Source organism: Cyclopterus lumpus, chromosome 21, assembly GCF_009769545.1.
Source record: "Cyclopterus lumpus isolate fCycLum1 chromosome 21, fCycLum1.pri, whole genome shotgun sequence".
NCBI lineage: Eukaryota > Metazoa > Chordata > Actinopteri > Perciformes > Cyclopteridae > Cyclopterus > Cyclopterus lumpus.
In genome coordinates this window covers 4,778,609-4,785,631 of record NC_046986.1, presented here as the reverse complement: position 1 = coordinate 4,785,631, position 7,023 = coordinate 4,778,609, and positions in this window count along the sequence as shown.

Here is a 7,023-nt window from a genome sequence, read left to right as displayed (position 1 = left end):
TCCGTACACTTTTTCGCTTTCTGAATCCTCAATTATATGTTGAGGGAAATGTATTTTCTCTCCCGGATTAATGGAGTCGCAGTTTTGAACACGCGGTGTAACGTTTGAAGAAAAACTACTTAGCATGTTAATACGCGTATGCACACAGATGGTAGGGGGTGGAATGAAGCGGTTAAAAAGCAAGTATCTACGGCTTGAGACAATGTTGACTTTTGGTTTCCTCCTGGGTGACCTTCCCATCCAACCTTTACTCCGTTCCTACCCAGACTATGAATTTAAACGTATTTGTGAAAAGGCCGATGTTGAAAACAATCCTAATGCCAGAGAAAAAAACTCTCCAATAAATAATTGACAATACGGTGTCATTGTATGGGAACGTCGTGGTTTTTGTTTGCAAACCAGACTGGAAGGTCGGTCCAGCCCACGTTGATCCATCTTTAAAACATGTCATCGTCATCGTATCTTCATAAGTGACAACCAAGGGTGCACAGCTGCTTTACATCTCAGCAGTTAATGAAATGCACACCTTTTTTAATGTCTGGTGAGGACATTAAAAAGTCCTGTCCCTCCTCAATCTTCAACCGCCCAAGCAAATCCATTCAGCAGAGTATTCAAGCGTTTTTAATATCCTTTGAGTTTGTCTCACCGACCGCGTACAATACGAGTTTAGTGTCAAATCTTAAGAACACAATGTAACCAAATTGACACCTCTCTGTAATGAGAAACATCTGCTCCACTGGTGGAAACATCCCCACAGCGACCGTCAAAGGGAACAAACAAGCTTCTTTTCATACTCCCGATCCCTTTGGTGGAGAGTAGTTTGAGGAAAGACTGTTCAAATAAGATGTGATAACGGAGGATTATGACTGGCACCTTTTTTACATGTATAGATGGTGTAGCGCCCAATCATTAGAGAAGCAACCATAACGTGTATATTCATATTTAAGTCGTACATGATTAAGCTTTACTTAGAAGTAACATATTTATATATATATATATATATATATATATATATATAGAGAGAGTACATATATATAGTATCACTCAATATTGCAGCGACCTCACAGAGTGTTCGAAAAGGTATCTATAGAAGTTGTTGAATATACTATATATATATAATATATGTTATATTTAGTGGAAATGTGTCTCTGATGCCTCGTTTATTGTCCCGTTTGATTTAGCTCTCCTTATTTTGACTTTGAGGAGGTTAAAACAAATCATTGGCCAGGGTACAGGTGACAAATACAAAGTGTTTGTCATGTCTGCTCATATGTGCATCATGACACCGTTCTCATATGGCAATATTCAATGAATGAATTAAAGTTAGACTCAATGAATTTCCTCCAGGAGGAGATTAATTTTATTTCGTAGTGAAACACGGGCAAAAAATACAATGTTTTCAACTCATGGGGTTGACCATCAGTGGTGATTTGTGTATACTTTGCTTTATATTGTGACATATCTTTTACTTTTGGAGCTAACAATAGTGAGAATGTCACTCTAATACGCCTGTCGAGTGCCATAACCTCACTGCATGTCCTCCCACTGGACATTAATTTGGAAATAATATCACACATTTAAAAGCAAGGCAGTGTGGGACTTTTTTTTATTGGTACATTTAAATACATCATCGGGGGCTGTTGATGTAATAAATTAAACGCTGTTCCAGGAGGATGCATTATTAATTTTCAAAAAGACTGCCCCCCCAGATGGCATATTTATGGTGTTATATTATTCATGAAATGATAAGACGGGTAAAACGCAGCAGAGGCTGTTCGATTATGCACGAGTGGCATATTTTGTCATTGCGCGATATTACCAAAAACACCCTCCGGTCTCCGGAAACGGTTCATAAAATAGAACCCTAATGATTTGTTGTCGCTGTCTTTCTTTATTTCCTTCTTTTCTTTTCCAGCACCTGCTTCAAAACAAAAGAAGTCCAGTAGCGCGGCGGACAATTCCCCGTTGAATGCCGAGGCGTCGCTCTGTGTTCGTACAGTCATGGGTTCAAAAGTTCAGCCCTGTGGAACCACCAGCCCCCCCCCCCCCTCCGTATCCCATTTTATCCAATTAAAACTCCTCGTACTACTCGTTTTCTTCCGCTCCGCGGCCTCCATCCAGTCTTAGCTGACATACCAAAATTCCTTATGACCCTCATCCACATTTTTTCAGGACCTTTTTAGATCCGAACCCCACCAACGAGTCACCTGAGCAAAAAAAAATAAATGTTTGAGGCGCACATTTTTTTCTGTAATTCAATTTGAACAAACATTTCCTGTCTTTTTTCCCTCCTGCTGGCTGGTGGCTTGTCAACCCCCCACCCCACCCCCCACCCCCCCTTTCCGTGACCTGGATCTGTAAGGCTGCACACACCACTGGCTGGTAGCTGGTAAAAGGGAAAGGCTGCTTTAGGGCGCTGTCGCCTGCACTCAGCCTCAAATGCAGTGATACATGTGTACACTACGCAGCATGGAGGGAGGGGGGGGGGGGCTCCTACATTGTTCTCTCTGTTACACTTTTTGACTGGAGCGAGAGAGTTTTTTTCATTTTCACGCACAGATATGAATGCGTGTAAAGACGGGGATTAGAGCATCAGGAGTTAAACGACAGTTTAAAAAAGAAAAAAGAATGTGCACCTTTTATCAAAACATACTCCTGTTCACATGCACCCTCTCCATCCAAGGACACATGAAAGGTCACCCATTTATCTTTGGTCTTGACTTTATTCAGTTGACCTCGTGCTATATTACCATAACTTTATCATCATCATCGTCATCGCAGCATGTAGGTTGTGGTTTGTTTAGTAATCAAATGACACCCTTTGGATAAAAGGATGTAAGATGTAAGGATGTTTTTCAGACGCATCATTAAAAAAGGCTTTAATCGATATCTTTAAAGTGACGATGTAATTGGTATTTCAGACCTGAAAGTCCCGGCAGTCTGTTAATCGGCAGCACACGGCCTTTATTCTTACTGGACGCATGTTGAAATAGATACAAAATATTTTTTTAAATATATATAATTTATGTCTGATATTATGCAGACTTGGACCCATCATATTCTTGCAATGTGTTGTTACATTTCTGTGTCTCGGAGCAGACAAAAGACTGATCACATTAAACCTTCGAGCTTCATCTGATCCTCCGTCAAAAGGAGTCAAGCAAATGAGACGTACAGCAAAAGAGGAGTCGTCTCCCTCGACCCATCCCCCCCCCCCCCCCCCGCCCCCCCCCTCACTCCCACAGGGACGATATCGATGTATTAAATATACAGCATGAGCGTGAAAAGTAGTGGTGGATGCTTACTGGCCTTATACTGAATTCAAACTTAAATTATCAATGAGTGAAGACGGATAAAAGACTGAGACATGAATTCAGTGACCGGCTCTGGGTAAAGTTAAGATTTGTCCCAGTACCTCCAAAAGCAAAATGCACTGCAGCCACAAGAGCTGCTGCGTTCCTCACATTGCTCGGTGGCCGCGTCATTGCATGAGCTTCTCATTGAAGACCTAGTAGTTCTCTCCTTTTAATTCAATTCACTTTATTTTGTATAGCCCCAAAAATCACAAATTACAAATTTGCCTCGGAGGGCTTTTTTTTACAATCTTGCACGCATACGACGACGTCCCTCACATCAGGAAAACAACCTTCCACGTAGGAGTGCAATGGTAAGACGGGTTTAAGTAAGCCGTCACTGAAAAGGCTCCACAGGATGAGAGGGCGCTATCTAATCGACACCCCCCCCCCCCCCCCCCCCCCATCCCGGCAGCAGAGGAAACAGAGGCCTTCAGCTCCATGATAAAACCTTCTCCCCGTGCAGACAGCCTGACGTTGTGTACATGAGGGAGAAAAAGGCCAACGTCACTGGAAAGATGTAGAGCGAGATTGTTTACCTTTGGGGAATCTCGGAAAGGACTTACGAGACGGTTTTTAAAGAGAGTGTTACTCAACCCCGGGGCGGGGAAGAAAAACGAGACTTAACTGTTGGATACACTTCTTGATGAAGATGATCTGGTCGTGCGGTCGCTCAGAGGAGAGTTTTCATTTCATGTCGAGATAACAACTGGCCTCATTTGTGAAGCTTTCGGACGCTCAGATTTGGTTTCAGCTTGGGTACACACACAAATTAAGAACTTGTATTCAAAAACATTTAGTAGCTGTTCTTAAAACACAGTTTAAGACTCCCAAACATCCAATCCGTTCCATTCCGGGCCGGGCCGGTGGTTACGGTGTATAACCCGTCTGGCCCTCCCCATCGGCAGACAGAGCCACACCACTCGACTGCCTCCTAGATTATTATTATTATTATTATTATCAACCACGCATCTTTCTTTCCATCCTTCCGTTCATCCGTTGAGATTTTTTCCAGTCACTTATCCTGCTCGGGGTCATATACATATATATATATATATATATATATATATATATATATATATATATATACACATGCCCTATATGTATATGTATATATATGTATATATATGCCCTATATGTATATACTTATATATGTATATACATATACATATATGTGTGTGTATATATATATATATACACATATATATCTATATGTATATATATACATATAGGCATATATACATGTGTGTATATATATATACACACATATATATATATGCATATATACATGTTTATATATGTATATATATATATATGTGTTTACATGCTAATTTAAGAAATATATATCCATAGCTTGGTTTTTGCCACACTAAGGATGAGGCTCAAAGGCTTGTGTAGATTCACCATTTGGATCCAGACAATTATATTGCCATACAATTTTGGAAAGACACCTCTGGTTCAGCTGTTGCGTTTCATTCTTGTCTTGCCATTTGATTCGCTGAGAGATTTCCAATTTGTTTCCAATGCACTATACTTATATACTTATACTTATCAGAATCAGAAATACTTAATTGGTCATTTTGATAGAAAACGAGTAAGAGTCACTGCAACTCTGCAAAAAAAAAAAGAAGAAAAATGCACACTCGGGCTGTTGCAAACTATTTGCGTTCATGTTAATTTGTTGATGTTGTGTACAGTTCATGTTCATGTTGATGATTCTTCCTGTTGTGAAATGTAATAATAATGTGTCAGGAAATTGAGCCCGACGCTACCTGACCCTCACAAACTTCTTTTTATACTACACACTTCCCGACTGGGGGGGGGGGGGGGGGGCTCCTTGGGGTTCACAGCATGGACAGGTGCAGATATCTGAGAGTCTCGCTGTTGCTTCTCTCCCCCCTGTGTGACTGTAAGTGGCGGGTGAGGGGTTCACCGAGACGTCCCGTTTTCTTGGGAAACACCCAAAGGGGGCTTTAGGCTTACAGGATGTGAAATGTTGTTGTTGGGTGTGTTGTTTTTTCCCCCCAGTCGAACGGAATTTAATTGAGTCAATGATGATTAAAATAATACACAGAGTAATGAACATTTAGAGGAGGGAATGATGTTGTTGTTTTTTTATGTTTGGTTAATTCTATCATACGTTCCAGAGAGAGATGCGGGTGGAGTTTTTAAATGCTCCTACAGCTCTGCTGGCAGGAAGCTGGAGCCGGCTAATGTGACCCTGTAGATAACGGAGACCAGTGAGGGAGGAAGACAACACATTCTCCCTCCCAGTTCGTCAAATCCCAGCGCTTTGTCAGTGGCCCTAAGCTTCAACCTACGAGTCTCTATAGGGACCCTCGAGGGTCAGTTCTGGACGTGTCAGGGACTGTAACTGAACATAATTACTTAACTTTAGTTGTACAATATTGCACTACACAAACTATGTGAAAGAACGTGAAGGCCGTGGGTGGGTAGTTTTATTATTCATTATTATAACTTTTCTTTTTTTGCTTTGCCTTTTTGTTATTACTTTTATTTATTTCTTTACTTTTTGTTTTTTTCTGTTTTACTTTCCTGTTTTCTTCTTTACCGTTGTAAACTGACTAATACACAAAAAAATTAAAATACTTCCCTGTATGTCATATTGTGCATTATCATCAATAAAGTATCTATTTAAAAAAATAAATCCAGACAATTTTCCCAGTTGACTGACCTTTCCAAGCGTCCCAGGTGCACGACGCCGTATGTCAACTAAAACCACGGCTGACTGACAGACTGATGTTTCTTTGTCAAGTGTACACACACCATTGAAATCTCAGCAGTACACACCCTCCACATTATGTTTTTGTTGTCATTTCAATGGTTTTCCAAAAGACATGTTGATATACTTTACATGGATGGTTTAGTAGGGGCCGTTGTTGTGCTTCTTCTTCTTCTTCTTCTTCTTCTTCGAGAAGTCGGGGTAGATGGATTTGCCCCAAGGTTAGAAGTGGGATCACCTACTTTAAATATAGCGTCCCATTGTAATTCAAGAGGTCGGACATTTCCAAACGCAGCGGGGTGATAAGAGTTTTGGGTCAGAACGCTGCGGCGGCGGTCGTTCACGGACTAATAAACCTGCTCTTAAACTCACCGATTGCATTACAATCTGCCAGAAAGTGAGTGCATACAAAGTCATTGCCTCGATTTGGGATTTAAACTTTTATTTGTCTTAAAATGAAGCTGTGGCTCAGAGTGTAGAGGGGGGTCGTCAGGTTGTCCTCGAGGGGAAACATACCGGCCCCCAAAACGCTCCCTGAGACTGTACCATCAGTGCATGAAGGAGCATTTAAATTAGATCCTGATACCGTGTTAATGGGGTAAATGTACAAAGAGCAGAAAGTCCATTCAACCATTTACTAAAATAAGGAAAGATTGTGTTAAATATCTACGGATGAGTGGGGTGGGCTCCATATATCCACCCCAGCTCTGGAGTATCAGCGGTATAAAAAAAAGAAAGCTATTTGGCAGCTGACGTCGGGGAGTGTGATGACAGGTGTGTAGTAACAGTGGCACGTACGCTGCAGAAAGTGAGAATAGAAGGGTGTGTGTAACGAGAGCCATGTGTGTGTGTGTGTGTGTGTTTATATGTTCATCTTTCTGTCTTTGAATGCGTGTGCATCGTAGTACACGTTCCCCCTTTGAGAAG